At 42.1% G+C, this 20,542-nt stretch overlaps 1 protein-coding gene across 1 annotated transcript in view; it reads left to right on the top strand.

The window, feature by feature from the left end:
- ASAH2 (N-acylsphingosine amidohydrolase 2) overlaps positions 1-20,542 on the top strand; it is a 120,681-nt gene continuing 100,139 nt past the window's right edge. The window contains exon 1 of the mRNA XM_068548951.1: positions 1-53. The gene's annotated coding sequence lies outside the window, so the exon portion shown is untranslated. The remainder of the gene's footprint in view (positions 54-20,542) is intronic.

Below are 20,542 nucleotides of genomic sequence, written 5' to 3'. Positions count from 1 at the left end.
AGAGAAACCGGATAAATACCAAGCACAGACTCAGCCTTTATTTGAACTTCTGAGTGAGTATACTTAGTAGTAGTCTGAACCTATTTACACCTTATTACCTTTGGTAAGATACTTGGTCTAGCATTCTGAACATCTGATGTGCATGCACAGTGGTTGCTAGAGAACTGGTCGACTCCATGGAATAGCATGACACAGTCTTCTTCGGTGATGAGCCAGGGCAGGGGAAACATGCGTGGCTACCCTGACTTGTTGACACTTGGTGTCTGCTCACCAAGCCAGCTCTGTGTTGTCATGTGGAGGAACCGGTATTGTTTGAATTGCTCTCTGCTAATAGTACTTATCAGCATGAGAGGCGAGGGGAAAAGGAGGTTTCGGCCAAAGTAGTCTGTCTTTTATGCATTCTCTTTTTAACGAAGAGCCTGTGACCATGGAAAGGCACGTATCAGATTTCCCGTTGGGATGTGTAGCAATACTCCCTGATGTTTTAGGATGGTTCAGGGAAAAAAAAAAAAAATCATTTTGGAAAAAGCGTGATCTGACTTCAAATGAATGTTTGTTTTGACGTCGTCTCTGAAATCATTGGCTTTGAGGGGTTTTGTTTGTTTGTTTTGTTGGGTTTTTTCTCTTTTTTACTCTTCTTTTTTGGCTCTGAATTTTAAGAGGCCGCAGGCTTATGGGAAGTGTGTTCATTACGAGCCTTATTGGCCAAGGGAGACTTTTGACCTCTGGCTGGTTGTGGGCTCTGACCGGGGCCCCTGGCAGGGGTATGAAGTGAGGATATAGAGTGTTTGCAGCACAGACTTCCTTTTTACAGCAGGCAACATTACAACTGCTTCAATGAGCCTTGCAGGCTCCCTACCAGAGGCGGGCAGATGAAGCTGCAGGCGTTTGCTAGCTCCATTTCTCCACAGGCTCCAGGGATGAACTTGTAAACGCAAACGGCTTGAGAGGAATGGTGTCCAATTAGTGCTGCTGGCGCATGTCCGCTTTGGAAGCATCGCTGGCCCCATGTTCTGGAGCGCATTCCTGAGCTCGTTAGCTGGCACCAGATGACTCCACAGAGCTCATCTACCTGCCTGCTCAGCTTGCAGCGGACACTCAGAGCCCTCGGGGCCAAGCGGCCGCCTGATGAGGTTTCCCCTGGGGCTCCTGGCACAGGAACTGAACCCGGGAACAGAGCCAGAAGGTCTTGTTCCCTCTTCTTGCACAATCCTCTGCACCGATGGCACACAACACACAGCAAAATTTGCTGTTGCGGGGTGTGGGGTGGCTATATGCTTCTTCCTTCAGGAGAGAAAATGTCAGTGCGTTCAGCACATGCAACCCTCCCACGCTATTAACATTCACACAAGTGTGAATTCAAACAAAAAGTCACCAAAATTAGACTGGAAGGTAGCAGAAATGTCACTTTAACACATGGTGAGTATGGAGAGCTGTGACAATTTGGCTTCCTGTAGATCTGGGCTATCGAAACTGGCTTAATTTCTCAAGATGTTCAGGGCTTAATCACCAATTAAAATCAGTAACAACAGTGCATTTGCTCAGGCCCGAGGAAATCCATTTTCTTCTTGAGAATGAAAGGGGCCCAAATCCAGGTCTTTTCATTTGACAAAAATGATGAGGAATAGATGGCAATCTTCCTACTGCTAAAAGGAGGTCAGAGCAGGAAAGGCAGCCAAGGTCACCAGAAAGACCGGCTGGTTTCTGTTCTGATTTAGAGCAGCTTGTTTTATATGCCCAGGACTGAAGGGAAATGAGCTAGTGAAATCCAGGCTGAAGCCCAGGGGACGAGAGTCACTTGGTGGTGGTCCCCGAAAGGCGGGGGAATGTTGGGGGCTGGAGAGCACAGCACTCTCTGTTTCACAGTTCTCTCTTCCCTTTCAGTTTGGTTTTTATGTGGGGGGAACCTAAGTTAGGGAATACACACACACACACACACACACACACACACACACACACACGCATGTGCGCGCACGCGCACACGTGTGTATATAAATCCAGCATTCATCAGTATATTTAAGGCTCTAATAAATCTTCCCCTTAAAGAAACCTACTTAAATTTCATTAAACTAATATTTTCCAAATTATTTGGCCTTGAGACCCTTTTTATACAAACCCTTTTCCCGCTAACGTTTTATCATGAAAAATGTTGTGTACACTAAATTGAGAATTTCACGTTGAGAACCTCTAGAGGCACCACCCAGTTTATACTGTGATTTTTTTAACTTGCCATTTCACATATCAACCCATTTGTCTATCTTTTTATCTATCAATTACTCTTATTTTTAAAAATTCATTTCAAAGTAAATTGCAAATATCAGTTCACTTCTGCCTAAATACTTTGGCATTCATATCATTAACTAAAATTCAAAATCTGTTCAGTTTTTTTTTGAGGTAAAATTTATAGATGAAGAAATACACAAACCTTAAGTGAATATTTACTGATTTGACAAATGCGTGGACCTAGGTAACCTATTGTGACCTAGAACATTACTATCTTCCCAGAAAGTTCCTCTATGTCACTTCTCAGTCAATCCTGGCCGGCCTTTCACCCTACCACTCCCAGAGGCAAACTCCTCTAGTACCCTTTTTCCACCATTGATTTTTTTTTTTTCCCACCATGTACTATGTATGCATTCTTTGTGTACGGCTTATTTCACTTTGCGTAATGTTTTTAGATTCATTCATGTTGTCATGTGTGTTGATAATTTATTCCTTTTTATTAGTGAGTAGTATTCCATTGAATAAATATACCGCAGTTTGTTTATCCACTCTTCTATAGATTGATATCTAGACTGTTTCCAAATTTTGGATATTATGAGCCAAGGCAGGTAAGAACATTTTTGTATGTGTTTTCTGTGTGTGTGCATGTGTGTGTACACATGTGCATGTATATACAAGCATACCTCATTTTATTGCACTCGCTTTATTGTGCTTCACAGATATTGCTTTTCTACAAATTGAAGGTCTGTGGCAACCCTGCATTGAACAAGCATTGGCGCCATTTTTCCAACAGCTTTTGCTCACTTTGTGCCTCTGTGTCACATTTTGGTAATTCTTTAAATATTTCAGACCCTCCACCAGCAAAAAGATTAGAGACTCGCTGAAGGCTCAGATGATGGTTAGCATTTTTTAGCAATAAAGTATTTTTAAATCATGGTGTATACATTTTTTTAGAAATAATACTATTATTGCACACTTAATAGACTACAGTATAGTGTATACATAACTTTTTTAAGCATTGGGAAATTCATGTGACTTGCTTTAATGGTCTGGAACTAAACCTCAGTATCTCCGAGGTTTGCCTGTATGTATATGTGTTTCCATTTCTCATGGGTAAATAGCCAGGTGTAGGATTGCTGGGTCGGGGTAGATGTGTGTTTGATTTTTTTTTAGTTATTTTATTTTTGGCTGTTTTGGGTCTTCGTTTCTGTGCGAGGGCTTTCTCTAGTTGCGGCAAGCGGGGGCCACTCTTCATCGCGGTGCGCGGGCCTCTCACTATCACGGCCTCTCTTGTTGCGGAGCACAGGCTCCCGACGCGCAGGCTCAGTAGTTGTGGCGCACGGGCCCAGCTGCTCCGCGGCATGTGGGATCCTCCCAGACCAGGGCTCGAACCCGTGTCCCCTGCATTGGCAGGCAGATTCTCAACCACTGCGCCACCAGGGAAGCCCCTGTGTGTTTGATTTTATAAGAAATTACCAGACCTACTTTTGGGAAATTTTTCTTGCTCTTCAAAAGGGACCCAAGGATGAAAATACTCCCTTCCTCTTGGCAAGGTTGTATCTAGGTATAATGCCCAGAACTTTTGCAGCTCTGAGGACAAAACTGACATAATGTCATTGAGGAACGGGGTCCTTAACAATATTACTGGACGCTGAAGTAACCAATTCTGGGGCTGCCCTCCTTGGAGTTTTTATGTGAGTTAATAATGTCCTTATTATTTAAGTCAGTTTGAATCCGAGATACTTTAGAAAAAATTGAAAGAGGGAAACTATTTTTAGAAAATTTACCAAAGTATTACATACATACAGAAAAATATACACAGATTAATTTTCACAAACTGAACCTACCTAAGTAGCTGGCCTCCAGGTGGAGAAGCAGCGTTACCAGTATCAGGGGCCTTGAGGAGATAGGGCTATATCACACACTATTAAAATTAGACGTGAAAAACAACAAAATTGGAGGCCGAGTGGAGTTCACTGGTGAATTCTACCAAACACTTTGGGAAGAAATTATACTAATGCTCCACAAAGACAAAATAGATACCCCCATTAGAAACCCCCTAACTCGATTGGGATTAACATATATACACTAATATGTATAAAATAGATAACTAATAAGAACCTGCTGTATAAAAAATAAATAAAAATTAAAAGAAAAAAAGAAATAAAAAGAAACCCCTCACTCCTCCTCAAGCTCTCTCCCCTGGCTTCTCTCTCTCCCCTCCAAACCTCCTCTTGCAACCATTGGCACAGGTTTCTCTTCTGTATTCTCTCTCCAAATTCCTCTCAGTTTGCACACCTCATTCAGCAAGGCAAAAGCCTTATCATTAGCTAATATAGTAATCACTGAATTTCCCCCAAGTTGTCCTGGGTGTGGGGTGAGGGAAGTTGGAGAGGAGGTGAAATTATGATGAAGTGACCCAGCAAAGTGCTTGTTGTCTCCATTGAACAGTGAAAAACTAGGGGTCAGAAAATGAGTTGTGTCACTTACCAGCCACTTGACTTTGGATGTGCTGCTACTTGAGCCTTGGGTGTTACTTGTGAATGGGGTAGATTAATGGTAGCTACTTCACGGGGCGGTTTTGAGGACTGAATGTAAAGGGCTTACATGTATTCAGGGGGTGCAGTAGCAAGGGTCATATTCTGGGGTTCATGGGATGACTTCTTTCCAGTTTCTACCCTAAGCAGGAAGGGATTCTTCCCAGGAAACACTGTGAGCTGAAGCACTGAAGATCACTGGTGTTGCAGAAGCCGCCTGCAGACTCAGGCGGGCCCTCTTGCTGGGGTTTGAAGGCAAGGGGTTGAGGTAGGACTTATGAAGGAAAGCATATTCTTTTCCAGAAATCAATCAAACTACAAGAACAGCAATTAGAGTAAACTTTGAGTAATTATATATGATCACTGAATGAGAATAATCTACAAATGCTATTTTTGGCCTTTGATATAGAACACACCACCCCTGAACTAATCTCAAGTGAAAAAAAAATATGTGGTGGTGGAATCACAGAAGACAATTAGCCAACTGTAAATGAATAACAATTTGGATGGATCAGAACAGACTCAATGGTTAAGGCTTCTCTTCTCAGAGACTGACCTTTAAAGATACTTAAATTAATTGGATATTACATTATACACCGGTATTTCCCGAAGTTCATCCATTATTTGATAGCTGACATGATTTTTCCCTGTAACTATTTATCACTTGTACTATTATTTAATTAACATTTTTCTTGCAATAAATTCCTTAAAAATTGCTTTTGCCTGACTCTTTCTAATTCATGGCAAAACCAATTCATAACTATCAAAAGTGCCCACTTTGTACCACTTAAAAACCTATCACCCTCTGGGACAGACTTTTGTCTATCGTTATCTTTGCAGCTATTAGATCACTTCCGACCAATCTCCGCAAGTCATTTTCATAAGGTCCTGAGCTAAAGAATCCCTCCAGAATTATTTTGCAGAGATACCCAATGCTTGATTCTCTTTAACCAAACCTACTTCTCTCACACTCTTCCGCATCTCAGCAGAGGTCAACTCCACTCTACCAGTTCTAGAAAACTTTGGAATCATTCTTGACGGTTATTTTCTCTCTTATCCATCTAGCCCCACCAGGAGATCCTGCTGGCTCTGCCTTCAAAATACATCCATGTTATGACCACTTCACATCATCTTCACGTCTAGCTTTCTAGTCTAAGCCTCCAAATCAGTGTGCTTCTAAAACTTGTGCTTTGTGTGTGCTTTCGCATAGAATCCAAGTGAAAGATACTAGAGTAAGCTTTCTAAAGCCCAGGTCATGCCATTGCTCTGCTCAAAAATCTCTAATGACTTTCTAATTTGGAGCAAAATCTCCAGTCCTTACCTTGATCCCCAAGGCCCTTCCTGACCTCCACCCCCCCACATCTTGACCGTATTTCCAACTGCTCCCTCTCTTGCTCTGTCTGCTCAAGTCACCCTGGCCATCTTTCCTTCCTTCATCTCGTCAAGCACACTCTTGTCTGGGGACCTTTATGTGTGCTGCTTCCTTTTTCCTAGCATACTTTTCCCCCAGGCATACGTAAGCATGACTTCTACTTTCTTCCCATTTCCTTCAGGTGTCTATTGAAATATCACCTTATCAGAGAGGACCCTTGGGTTTATACTATATAAAACAACCTTCTCTCACCTCTTAATGTGCTTTATTCTTATTAGCACTTATAACCTAATAAATTTTATTTAATTTTATTTTTTGTTTGGCTTTCTCCATTGAGAATGGAAACATCAGGACAAGAAGGACTTTGCTGTGTTTACTACTCTATCATCAGGGTCTAAAAGATTGCCCGGTAAATAGTAGGCACTTAATAAATATATGAATAAATGCTGGGTTGGATAAATACTAGCTGACCATTACAGTCAAGATTCCGATGCCCAGAAAGAACAAAACCAGGTAGGGAACACCATCTCCTCCAGCCCATGCCCCTCCACCTTACAGTTACAGATATGATTCATGTCACATAGGTACTGTTCTTCTGAATTTACAAATCCATTCATTATGACATAAGGTGCTCCAAAGAGATATAGTGGAGCAGACCACTCAGAAATTTAAGTGGGTAGAATGGTCAGAGAAAGCTTCTTGAAAAATATGGAGCCTGTCTTGTGCCCTGAAGAAGGGCATTCCAGTTATGTTTGCTACATAACAAGTAATTCCAAACATAGTCACTTAAAATGACAACTGTTTTATTATGGCTGATGGTTCTGTGGGCCAGGAACTTGGGGAGAGCGTGGCTGGGTGATACTTCTGTTCCATGTGGCATTGATGGGGTTCACTCCACAGTATTCAGCTGGTGGATGGACTAGTTTGGAGTCTAAGACTGATTCACTTGCATATCTGGTACCTTCGTGGGGATGGCTGGAAGGAGTTCAGTTGAAACTGTGACTGAAGCATCTACCCAGGGTCTCCCCAGTTTCAGGATTTCCAGACCTCTTACATGGTGAATCAGGGTTCTGTCAAAAGCCAGACAACAGGCCCAAAATGGAGTCACTTATGCTAAACCCCATGTCACCGAACTGAGTTAACTTACGGTTTTGACTTTCCCAGAAATGGAATCTTAAACCAGTTAGTCAGAAATTACCTGATCATCACTAGTTAGGTAATCTGCCTGATAGATGCCTACAGTCCCCTAAAGGAGAGTAACCTTGCAATAACCAACCTGCTTGCTGGCCTCTTATAATTTCCTTGCTCCTGCGCCCTTCTGCCTACAAGTCTTTCACTTTGTACAGCTCCTTGGAGCTCCTTTCTATCTGCTAGATGGAATGCTGACTGATTCATGAATCATTGAAGGAAGCCAGTAGGATCTTTACAATGTACTCAGTTGAATTTTGTTTTTTTAACAGTTCCAAGAGTGAGTGTTCTAGGAAACATGGATGCTGCACGACTTTTTGTGACCCGGCCTCAGAAGTCACATGGCTTCACTTCTTCAGTCTCTATTGTCAGACACAAGCAATCACTAGCCCGCCCAGATCCAAGGGGAGATGACGTAGATCCCCACTTTTCCACGGATGACTTGTCAAAGGACTTGCAGCCATGTTTTCAAACTGCCTCAGCAAAGTGTGACTCAGTTAAGTGGGGAGTAGTTGGGAAAGTGTTCTGAGTGAGGGTAAAAGTTTGAGTAGGGGTGAGATAGGACAGGTACATTTAGGAACCATAAAGAGACCCATGTGACCAGAGTGGGAGACAGACCAGGAGAAATGTCAAAGACAAAGATAAAGGAAAGGGCGTGGGCCAGGGTGAGTTTGAATACCTGGTTAAGGAGTCTAGTCTTTTCTCTGTAGACAAGTGGTCTTTATTTTTTTAATTTTTTCTAAATTTATTTATCTATTTTTGTCTGCATTGGGTTTTTGCTGCTGCGTGCGGGCTCTCTCTAGTTGTGTCAATGGGCTTCTCATTGCAGTGGCCTCTCCTGCTGCGGAGCACATGCTCCAGGCGCACAGGCTTCAGCAGTTGTGGCGTGTGGACTCAGTAGCTGTGGCTCGCGGGCTCCAGAGCGCAGGCTCAGCAGCTGTGGTGCAAGGGCCCAGCTGCTCCGCGACATGTGAGATCCTCCCGGACCAGGGCTGGAACCCGTGTCGCCTGCATCGGCAGGTGGACTCTTAACCACTGCGCCACCAGGGAAGCCCGACAAGTGGTCTTTAAACTGTTTTGCTTACATGTCTCTAAAAGAATTTTAAAAACACATTTTTAAGGTTGGCATCCAATTCTTTTCCTCATAATTTAAAAATACAGGCATACCTCAGGGATATTGTGGGTTCAGTTCTAGACCACTGTAATAAAGCAAATACCGCAATAAAGCAAGCCACATGAAATTTTTGGTTTGCTAGTGCATATAAAATTTATGTTTACACTATACTGTAGTCTATTAAGTGTGCAACAGCATTATATCTCAAGAACAATGTGTATACCTTAATTAAAAAATACTTTATGGTTAAAAAATGCTAACCATCATCTGAGCCTTTAGCGAGTTGTGATCTTTTTGCAATAGTAACATCAAAGATCACTGATCACAGATCACCATAACAAATATGATCATAATGAAAAAGTCTGAAATATTGCGAGAATTACCAAAATGTGACACAGAGACAGAAAGTGAGCAAATGCTGTTGGGAGAATGGCGCCATAGACTTGCTCCTTGCATGGTCCACACAAACCTTCAATTTGTAAAAAATGCAACATCTGCAAAGCACAATGAAGTGAAGCACAATAAAATGAGGTATGTCTGCTATTACAAAAGTCAGCAACCCTCTCTAGGTGGTCATTCAGGCTGATGGAGGCTTTTCAATTTCTTCTTTCCATAATCTCCAAGGTCACTGTGGATATCTCCCTCCAAATCTGTGCCCAGAGCCTGGAAGATCACACGTGGGGAAGGTTTCTTTTTTTTTTTTTTTTTTAAAGTTAATGAATTAATTAATTTATTATTATTATTTTTTTAATATTTATTTTTGGCTGCGTTGGGTCTTCGTTTCTGTGCGAGGGCTTTCTCTAGTTGTGGCAAGCGGGGGCCACTCCTCATCGCGGTGCACGGGCCTCTCACTATCGCGGTCTCTCTTGTTGCCGAGCACAGGCTCCAGACGCGCAGGCTCAGTAGTTGTGGCTCACGGGCCTTGTAGCTCTGCGGCACGTGGGATCTTCCCAGACCAGGGCTCGAACCCATGTCCCCTGCACTGGCAGGCAGATTCTCAACCACTGCGCCACCAGGGAAGCCCTGGGGAAGGTTTTATAGGCAAAGAATGGAACTGGTGCATATCACTTCTGCTCACTTTCCATTGGCCAGACTTCGGTTCCCTGGCTATTCCCGACTGCAGGGGAGGGGAGGAAGAAGAGAGGAACACAGATTTTGCGCAAGAACTAGCGGTTCTTGCTACAGAACATATGTAAAGCATTTGGCTCATTTGCTGGCAGACAGTAAGCATTCAACACAGTAGCTGCTGCTATTGTTACAATATCACCATTATTATTATTACACATTCAGTTTACAGGCTGTGTTCTATGCACAGATGGATTTGCGCTGCCTTTGCTGGAGCTTACAGGCCCCCAGGGTAGATGCAACGTCAGGCAAAGGAGGCCCCAGAGCCTTGGGGCCCAGTTAGTAGCTAATAAACCCGAGCTGGCAACTCTGCAGCTGCAGTCAGTGGGAAGAAGAGGGAACTCTTGCAGTAAATCCCTAACGCCAGATTCCCACACAGCTGCACGTCTATTTCCTGCCTGCCTGCAGTAATTCATTTCTGACCAAATGCCCCTCCCTGTACCACTCTCTGTACTCCTCCTCCGTGCCTTGCACCCGCCTTGTACTTCCGTGTGAATCCTAGGGTGGACTCAGCTAGAGCCTGAAGAAAACCAGGGACTTGACCTTAGGCTGGGGAGCAAGTTTTTGCCCCACAGCTGCTACTTCAAGGGACCCACCAATAACTAGAAAGCGGCACTGGTTTCCTGTAGGAATTCTAAGTTCCTGTGCTTCCTGCATGTGACGTGGGTGCAATGACATGGACTTCAAAGATCTGATCAAACTTCAGAAATCTTTGATTTATTTTCCCTGCCTTTGATACCTGCTAATCTGGGCCCCAAAGGGTTAGAAGAGTGAACAACATTTTCTCTAGGGATCCTAGTAACCATGTGATGAAAACTGAGGCACTATTGCAGGAAACTCATGTTTGGTTTAGCCTGGGAAGGACACCAGGGAAAATGTAAACACTGTCCTAGTAAATGCTCCCACAAACTACCAAGGTGACTACGTGTAATCAATTTTCTCCATCTGGTTACAACCTTCCTAGGAAAGAGAGGGCATCCCCTTGCCCAAGCTGAACTCATTCATCCAACAAGGTCCTAACTTACATCTCTGTGCTGATTTGTCCTGCAAAGCCTCCTCTGAGTGGTGTGCAGTTGATGTGGTCGAGGAAAAATTTCATATTTTCCAAATCAAATGGGAGAAGCAGGTCAGTGTGAGATAATGAATGATCCTTCCTGGGCTGTGATGCCAGATGCAAAATGGCGAGATGAGCTCCAGGTGTGACCTTCCAAGGATGGTGCAGGGCTTCAGCCCATAAGCAGGCTCAGCTGGGGTGCGTCCTGCCCCGTGCGTGAATCAGCACGTAAGCAGTTAAGTTGGCGAGCCTTGGCTTCATCGGTTAGAGCATTCAGCCTCCAAGCGTTAACCTGCAGCCGTGCTCAGAAGAACAGGGGCCGAGGATTCAGAAGCACGCGGGCTTGAAGGAGCAGTGACATGTGGCTTTGAACAAGCAGCCGCAGCAGCAGATCTGGGTACGCAGCTTTGCTTTGATTGATAGTGTTTTGTTTTCTCCCGAGAGAACAAAGCGATGGTTGTTCATGTTTGCAAACAAGATCCCTTGGACACTGAAAAGGAACAGATGTTTATTAGCTGCTATTTATTATGAAATAATGTAATAGGGATGGAGTGGGGCAGGGGAGCAGATTCTTTCTACTCATTTACGTTTCTGATTGCAATGGCCGAGTTTCTTTAATTTTATCTGAATTCCGATGCTGTGTGGTCAGGTCATTTGAATGTCATGGTTACAGTAGAATTCAAAAGGTATCTTTTGGCTGCTCTTTCTGTAAATCATCATATCTACATTCGGAGATACGGATTGAATTTGCAGAATTATTTGCCAAATTGATGAAGCCAAGTGGCAGAAATCCATTTTCCTACCTTATTTTGGAAAGCAAGATTCATATTCTTAGGCTTAAAGAACAAACTTCTCCAAATTTACCATATGTCTGAGTGAGAGCGGTAGCATTTGAATATGGACTTTTTCTTTCCTACAGCTTGACTTTCATCTCAGGTGTATGCAGCGTGACCTGAAATAAACTTTAGAATCTCAGTTCTCTTTTTAATGAGTCTTCTCATCTGGATCACCTGGGCCTTTCCATCACTTTCGGTGACTTTCTCTATTCTTTTGATTTTAGAATAGCTGAGATTTAGAGTAGCTTAGAATTACTCCAAAAGCTTGGGTTTGATTGAATTTCCAAGGATATAGGAACTGAAGTTTGGCTGGGTCTCATCGCATCCCCATTCTGGCACTGCAGCAACATCTACCAACTGACCCCGATGACCTTTTCCCCAGCTAGCACCACCTGCAGGTTTAAAATAGGGGGGTGCTACTTCTCAGGCTTAGACCCTACTTAACAAGTTACTGCTTCCCAGCACAGTGTTCAAAACTGGTCTTTAATCATCTTGGAATTATCTAGAATATTTCCTCCCCAGTGCCCATAGCTTCTCCTATATTCACCTGAATTTCCAACCCATGGGAGGCTCCTTTTGGTAAACAAGTTTTTCTTTGAAAAATGCAAACAACTACCTTAAAATTTGGGTAGGCTATCAGTCACTAATACCTTCATACAAGTCAGTTTAGTGCCTCTTTAAAATCACTCTCCCTGAAGTAAAGGTGTTTTTCTAGAATGAAGGAAAGGTGGTGAGAATCAGGAATTTGCAGCTTGGGTTCTGAAGGCAGAGAGAGAGGAAAATCTGGACGGGCGCTGCAGTAGTGCCCAAGGAGGCCAGTTTGAGAATCCTGAGTGATGAGAAAAGGGCAGGATCCAGAAGGCATTGTTCACAGTGGTGCAGGTGAAGGTGCCTGAAGACTTCAGGGTCACCTGGGCATAGTTAGAAGCTAAGGAATTAACTTCCAGATTCTCAACTCCCATTTGAACCGCTTTCCAAAAACTTTTTTGCTGGCGGATCCATATGAGTTCTGCTTCAAAAATAAAGACAGACTTCTCACTCATCTGGAATCTCACTCTGGGCATACAGTCTCACTCTGGTCCCAAGGTACACAGAAATCTCCTGGGCATCACACACACGGATGACTTCAGAATACATTGTTCCAGAGGGAGGGCCCGGTAAGAGCAAAGCAAGCAGAAATGGACCACATCTCATTTCTCTAGGTTTCAAACTCATGCCAAAGACTGTGCCTTGCTTCTCCTAGAGCTGCAGTTAAGGAGTGAGAAGGTTATCACGAAGACAAAGTGTGTGTATGAATACATTGATTGGAACTGAAACTGAAGTCTGATATTTTTTAATAGTAATTCTGGTTTGCTTGCCTGATTTGATAACAAAGTTGGTTTGACTAATTAAGGTCTGTGGATATTTTTTGTAAGTTTAACACGCTGATTCTGCTGCTTAAACGTTTGGCCAAAATAAATTTAAAATGTGTACAATATATAGAAAATTAGAAAATACAACTTTTCCAAGTATTTTAGCATATAAAAGCTTTAGATGGTACCTTTTAAAATGCACAAAGGAGTAGAAAATGCCTTTAGGGGTTTCAGGAGCAAAAACCTGTGAAGACCACTGGAGTGTATTATCCTTGAGGTGAGATGCGCCTGCCTGAGAGCAAGTGCCTTTGCCCTCAGGTGGCCCCAGAGTCCACTCCTTGTTTTGTGCCTCTGCATCTTCTACTTCCCACCCCCAACTTCAGGATCCTGCAGTTTCCATCACTCAGCCCCCATACTGCTGCCTCTGTGAACCAGCTGGTTGATATATTTGTGTTGAGTAGTTGCCTAGTGATTTGAAGATAGCATGTGAATGGCAGAACAAAACTTCCATGAGGCAAGGGTGGAAGAAGAGGAGGGTTTACCGGGCATTTTTTGGGATCACCTCTCTCCTGCGTCAGGGTGATGAGGTTGGTGCCGCTAGAGTAGAAAGATGTGAATTCAAGTCCTGTGTCTGCAACTGACTAGCTCTTTGAACTTCCTTGAGCCTCAGTGGCTTCATTTGTAAAACTGGGGTCCTGTGCGTGAACCTCTGGGATGATAGGATGGGACTCGAACAGTAAATTGACACACACTCGTTAAATAGTAAGTTCCAAGGTGGAGGAGTGTATAAAGTTTAAGGGGAAGAAATAGGTTAAGCCATTGACTCTGTCTGGGGGATCACTGTCATGAGAATTAACAACTTTTTAGCACCCTGCCGTTTGCACAGAAATACCATACACTTCCTCTCTGTATTGCTTCCACAACCCTGTGAAGCAGATTCTTTTTTTGTTTTTTTTTCTTTTTTTTTTGAATTTTTGAGTTTTATTTTTTTATACAGCAGGTTCTTATTAGTTATCCATTTAATACATATTAGTGTATGTATGTCAATCCCAATCTCCCAATTCATCCCACCCCCACTCCCACCCCCCACCACTTTCCCCACTTGGTGTCCATACGTTTGTTCTCTGCATCTGTGTCTCAATTTCTGCCCTGCAAACTGGTTCATCTGTACCATTTTTCTAGGTTCCACATATATGTGTTAATATACAATATTTGTTTTTCTCTTTCTGACTTACTTCACTCTGCATGACACTCTCTAGATTCATCCATGTCTCCACAAATGACCCAATTTCGTTCCTTTTTATGGCTGAGTAATATTCCATTGTATATACGTACCACATCTTCCTTATGCATTGGTCTGTCAATGAGCATTTAGGTTGCTTCCATGACCTGGCTATTGTAAATAGTGCTGCAATGAACATTGGGGTGCATGTGTCTTTTTGAATTATGGTTTTCTCTGGGTATATGCCCAGTAGTGGGATTGCTGGGTCATATGGTAATTCCATTTCTAGTTTTTTAAGGAACCTCCATACTGTTCTCCATAGTGGCTGTATCAATTTACATTCCCACCAACAGTGCACTCCCTCTCCACTCCCTCTCCAGCATTCGTTGTTTGTAGATTTTCTGATGATGCCCATTCTAAGTGGTGTGAGGTGATACCTCATTGTAGTTTTGATTTGCATTTCTCTAATAATTAGTGATGTTGAGCATCTTTTCATGTGCTTCGTGGCCATCTGTATGTCTTCTTTGGAGAAATGTCTATTTAGGTCTTCTGCCCATTTTTGGATTGGGTTGTTTGTTTTTTTAATATTGAGCTGCATGAGCTGTTTATATATTTTGGAGATTAATCCTTTGTCCGTTGATTCGTTGGCAAATATTTTCTCCCATTCTGAGGGTTGTCTTTTCGTCTTGTTTATGGTTTCCTTTGCTGTGCAAAAGCTTTGAAGTTTCATTAGGTCCCATTTGTTTATTTTTGTTTTTATTTCCATTACTCTAGGAGGTGTATCAAAACAGACCTTGCTGTGATTTATATCATAGTGTTCTTCCTATGTTTTCCTCTAAGAGTTTTATAGTGTCCTGTCTTGCATTTAGGTCTCGAAACCATTTTGAGTTTATTTTTGTGTATGGTGTTAGGGAGTGTTCTAATTTCATTCTTTTACATGTAGCTGTCCAGTTTTCCCAGCACCACCTATTGAAGAGACTGTCGTTTCTCCATTGTATAGCCTTGCCTCCTTTGTCATAGGTTAGTTGACCATAGGTGCGTGGGTTTATCTCTGGGCTTCCTATCCTGTTCCATTGATCTATGTTTCTGTTTTTGTGCCAGTACCATATTGTCTTGATTACTGTAGCTTTGTAGTATAGTCTGAAGTCAGGGAGTCTGATTCCTCCAGCTCTGTTTTTTTCCTCAAGACTGCTTTGGCTATTCAGGGTCTTTTTTGTCTTCATACAGATTTTAAGATTTTTTGTTCTAGTTTTGTAAAAAAATTGCGACTGGTAATTTGATGGGGATTGCACTGAATCTGTAGATTGCTTTGGATAGTATAGTCATTTTCACAATATTGATTCTTCCAATCCAAGAGCATGGTATATTTCTCCATCTGTTGGTATCATCTTTAATTTCTTTCATCAGTGTCTTATAGTTTTCTGCATACAAGCCTTTGTCTCCCTAGGTAAGTTTATTCCTAGATATTTTATTCTTTTTGTTGCAGTGGTAAATGGGACTGTTTCCTTAATTTCTCTTTCAGATTTTTCATCATTAGTGTATAGGAATGCAAGAGATTTCTGTGCATTAATTTTGTGTCCTGAAACTTTACCAACTTCATTGGTTAGCTCTAGTAGTTTTCTGGTGTCATCTTTAGGATTCTCTATGTATAGTATCATGTCATCTGCAAACATTGACACTTTTACTTCTTCCTTTCCAATTTGTATTCCTTTTATTTCTTTTTCTTCTCTGTTTGCTGTGGCTAGGACTTCCAAAACTATGTTGAAAAATAGTGGTGAGAGTGGACATCCTTGTCTTGTTCCTGATCTTAGAGGAAAATATTTTCAGGTTTTCACCATTGAGAATGATGTTTGCTGTGGGTTTGTCATATATGGCCTTTATTATGTTGAGGTAAGTTCCCTCTATGCCCACTATCTGTAGAGTTTTTATCATAAATGGGTGTTGAATTTTGTCAAAAGCTTTTTCTGCATCTATTGAGATGATCATATGGTTTTTCTTCTTCAATTTCTTAATATGGTGTATCACATTCATTGTTTTGCATATAGTGAAGAATCCTTGCATCCCTGGGATAAATCCCACTTGATCATGGTGTATGATCCTTTTAATGTGTTGTTGGATTCTGTTTGCTAGTATTTTGTTGAGGATTTTTGCATCCATATTCATCAGTGATATTGGTCTGTAATTTTCTTTTTTTGTAGTATCTTTGTCTGGTTTCGGTATCAGGGTGATGGTGGCCTCATAGAATGCGTTTGCGAGTGTTCCTTCCTCTGCAATATTTTGGAAGAGTTTGAGAAGGATGGGGGTTAGCTGTCTTCTAAATGTTTGATAGAATTCACCTGTGAAGCCATCTGGTCCTGGACTTTTGTTTGTTGGAAGATTTTTAATCACAGTTTCAATTTCATTCCTTGTGATTGTTCTCTTCATATTTTCTATTTCTTCCTGGTTCGGTCTTGGAAGGTTATACCTTTCTAAGAATTTGTCCATTTCTTCCAGGTTGTCCATTTTATTGGCATAGAGTTGCTTGTAGTAGTCTCTTAGGATGCTTTGTACGGTGTCTGTTGTAACTTCTCCTTTTTCATTTCTAATTTTATTGATTTGAGTCCTCTCCCTCTTTTTCTTGATGAGTCTGGGTAATGGTTTATCAATTTTGTTTACCTTCTCAAAGAACCACCTTTCAGTTTTATTGATCTTTGCTATTATTTGTTTCTATTTCATTTATTTCTGCTCTGATATTTATGATTTCTTTCCATCTGCTAACTTTGCGTTTTGTTTGTTCTTCTTTCTCCAGTTCCTTTAGGTGAAAGGTTAGATTGTTTATTCAAGATTTTTCTTGTTTCTTGAGGTAGGCTTGTATAGCTATAAACTTCCCTCTTAGAACTGATTTTGCTGCATCCCATAAGTTTTGGATCATCGTGTTTTCATTGTCATTTGTCTCTAGGTATTTTTTGGTTTCCTCTTTGATTTCTTCAGTGACCTCTTGGTTATTTAGTAACGTATTGTTCAGCCTCCATGTGTTTGTGTTTTTTACGTTTTTCTCCCTCTAACTGATTTCTAATCTCATAGTGTTGTGGTCAGAAAAGATGCTTGATATGATTTCAATTTTCTTAAATTTAGGCTGAGGCTTGATTTGTGATCCAGGATGTGATCTATGCTGGAGAATGTTCTGTGCGCACTTGAGAAGAAAGTATAATCTGCTGGTTTTGTATAGAATGTCCTATAAATATCAATTAAATCTCTCTGGTCTATTGTGTCATTTAAAGCTTGTGTTTCCTTATTAATTTTCTGTTTGGATTATCTGTCCATTGGTGTAAGTGAGGTGTTAAAGTCCCCCACTATTATTGTGTTACTGTCAATTTCCTATTTTATAGCTGTTAGCAGTTGCCTTATGTATTGAGGTGCTCCTATGTTGGGTGCATATATATTTATAATTGTTATATCTTCTTCTTGGATTGATCCCCTGATCATTATGTAGTGTCCTTCCTTGTCTCTTGTAACATTCTTTATTTTAAAGTCTATTTTATCTGATATGAGTATAGCTACTCCAGCTTTCTTTTGATTTCCATTTGCATGGAATATCTTTTTCCATCCCCTCACTTTCAGTCTGTATGTGTCCCTGGATCTGACGTGGGTCTCTTGTAGACAGCATATATATGGGTCTTGTTTTTGTATCCATTCAGTGAGCCTGGGTCTTTTGGTTGGAGCATTTAATCCTTTCATGTTTAAGGTAATTATTGATATGTATGTTCCTATTACCATTTTCTTAATTGTTTTGGGTTTGTTTTGTAGGTCCTTTTCTTCTCTTGTGTTTCCCAGTTAGAGAAGTTCCTTTAGCATTTGTTGTAGAGCTGGTTTGGTGGTGCTGAATTCTTTTATCTATTGTTTGTCTGTAAAGCTTTTGATTTCTCCATCAAAGCTGAATGAAATCCTTGGCGGGTAGAGTAATCTTGGTTGTAGGTTCTTCCCTTTCATCATTTTAAGTATACCATGCCACTCCCTTCTGCCTTGTAGTTTCTGCTGAGAAATCAGCTCTTAACCTTATGGGAGTTCCCTTGTATGTTATTTGTCATTTTGCCCTTTCTGCTTTCAATAATTTTTCTTTGTCTTTTATTTTTGCCAATTTGATTACTATGTGTCTCGGCATGTTTCTCCTCGGGTTTTTCCTGTATAGGACTCTCTGTGCTTCGTGGACTTGGGTGGCTATTTCCTTTCCCCTGTTATAATCTTTTCAAATATTTTCTCTGGTCCTTTCTCTCTCTCTTCTCCTTCTGGGACCCCTATAATGAGAATGTTGTTGAGTTTAAGGTTGTCCCAGAGGTCTCTTAGGCTGTCTTCATTTCTTTTCATTCTTTTTTCTTTGTTCTGTTCTGCAGCAGTGAATTCCACCATTCTGTCTTCCAGGTCACTTATCAGTTCTTCTGCCTCAGTTATTCTGCTATTGATTCCTTCTAGTGTAGTTTTCATTTCAGTTATTGTATTGGTCATCTCTGTTTGTTTGTTCTTAAATTCTTCTAGTTCTTTGTTAAAAATTTCTTGCATCTTCTCGATCTTTGCCTCCATTCTTTTTCCGAGGTCCTGGATCATCTTCACTATCAGTATTCTGAATTCTTTTTCTGGAATGTTGCCTATCTCCAGTTCATTTAGTTGTTTTTCTGGCTTTTTATCTTGTTCCTTCATCTGGTACATAGCCCTCTGCCTTTTCATCTTGTCTATCTTTCTGTGAAAGTGGTTTTTGTTCCACAGGCTGCAGGATTGTAGTTCTTGGTTCTGCTGTCTGCCCTCTGGTGGATGAGTCTATCTAAGAGGCTTGTGCAAGTTTCTTGATGGGAGGCTCTGGTGGTGGGTAGAGCTGACTGTTTCTCTGGTGGGCAGAGCTCAGTAAAAGTTTAATCCACTTGTCTACTGATGGGTGGGGCTGAGTTCCCTCCCTGTTGGTTGTTTGGCCTGAGGCGACCCAACACTGGAGCCTACCCGGGCTCTTTGGTGGGGCTAATGGCAGACTCTGGGAGGGCTCACACCAAGGAGTACTTCCCAGAACTTCTGCTGCCTGTGTCCTTGTCCTCATGGTGAGACACAGCCATCACCCACCTTTGCAGGAGACCCTCCAACACTAGCAGGTAGGTCTGATTCAGTCTCCTATGGGGTCACTGCTCCTTCCCCTGAGTCCTGATGTGCACACTGCTTTGTGTTTGTCCTCCAGGAGTGGAGTCTCTTTTTCCCCCAGTCCGGTCGAAGTCCTGTAATAAAATCCTGCTAGCCTTCAAAGTCTGACTCTCTAGGAATTCCTCCTCCCATTGCCGGACCCCCAGGTTGGGAAGCCTGACATGGGGCTCAGAACCTTCAGTCCAGTGGGTGGACTTCTGTGGTATAAGTGTTCTCCAGTCTGTGAGTCACCCACCCAGCAGTTATGGGATTTGATTTTACTGTGATTTTGCCCCTCCTACTGTCTCATTGTGACTTCTCCTTTGTCTTTGGATGTGCAGTATCTTTCTTCGTGAGTTCCAGTGTCTTCCTGTCGATGATTGTTCCGCAGTTAGTTGTGATTCCAGTGCTCTCGCAAGAGGGAGTGAGCGCACGTCCTTCTACTCCGCCATCTTGAACCAATCTCCTGTGAAGTAGATTCTTCGTGGGAGGATGAGAAGAGGCATGTCCACCCCCCACCTCCCACCCCCATTCCTGCCCAGTCATCTTTGCCAAAAGGAAACAGTTGTGCTGTGAAGTGATATCAGGAAACCTAGCCTTATTTTTTAAGGCAGAGATGTCAAGAGTTGGCTCTAAATGTTCTTCCAAATAGACACCTTTCCAAGCCCTTCTGCAGTGAGACCTTTACCAATTCCTCCATTTTCCCATCAGAGAAAGAAGTGCCTGTTTCTCTGCTAAGAGACAAGGTCAAGTCAACAGTGGGTGAGAAAAAATGGAGAACACGTCAAATGTCCAGTGCAAATACCCTGTTGAGAGGGAGGAAAGCAACCAAGCTAATCTGGACCATCTCAGGGCAGGCATCAGAGGTTCTGCTAGCATCAGGGTAGAAGGGGTATCCTTGAAAAAATGGTAATAGAAACTTTGAGATGGCTAGTTATCCATCCCCAGGATCAAGACCCCAAAACAGGAGGACAGCCACTACCCCATATCACTGGAAATGAATGTCAGCGGTCACACTAAAGAGACAGATCTGTGACACATAGGCTCCCTGCAGTGCAGGACACTTTTGGCTGTAACTCTAAGTTGCACCACTCAGCTAATTTCCCATTCAGATGAGGGAATTTGTCCCAAACTTTTCCAAAAATGTGAGATCCAATAACATTTGCACACAAGGTTCATGAGGCTTTTCATCACACCTTGCTGAGAACAGCTTCATCCACAAATAAGACACATGAAGAGAAGGAAAGAAGGTGGTCAGGGGTTAGTCATCCCCAGGTGATGGAAGCCACTGAAGCCACAAGAGAGAACAGAGAATGGCACTGGTGACTGGGAAGGAGTGTAAGATTATGTTCAAGAGGGGGTAACATGTGCTTCTTGGGA

This window comes from Eschrichtius robustus, chromosome 7 (assembly GCF_028021215.1).
Source record: "Eschrichtius robustus isolate mEscRob2 chromosome 7, mEscRob2.pri, whole genome shotgun sequence".
In the NCBI taxonomy this organism is placed as follows: Eukaryota; Metazoa; Chordata; class Mammalia; order Artiodactyla; family Eschrichtiidae; genus Eschrichtius; species Eschrichtius robustus.
Note: the sequence above shows the minus strand (reverse complement) of the source record. Positions and strands in the feature narration are given on the sequence as shown.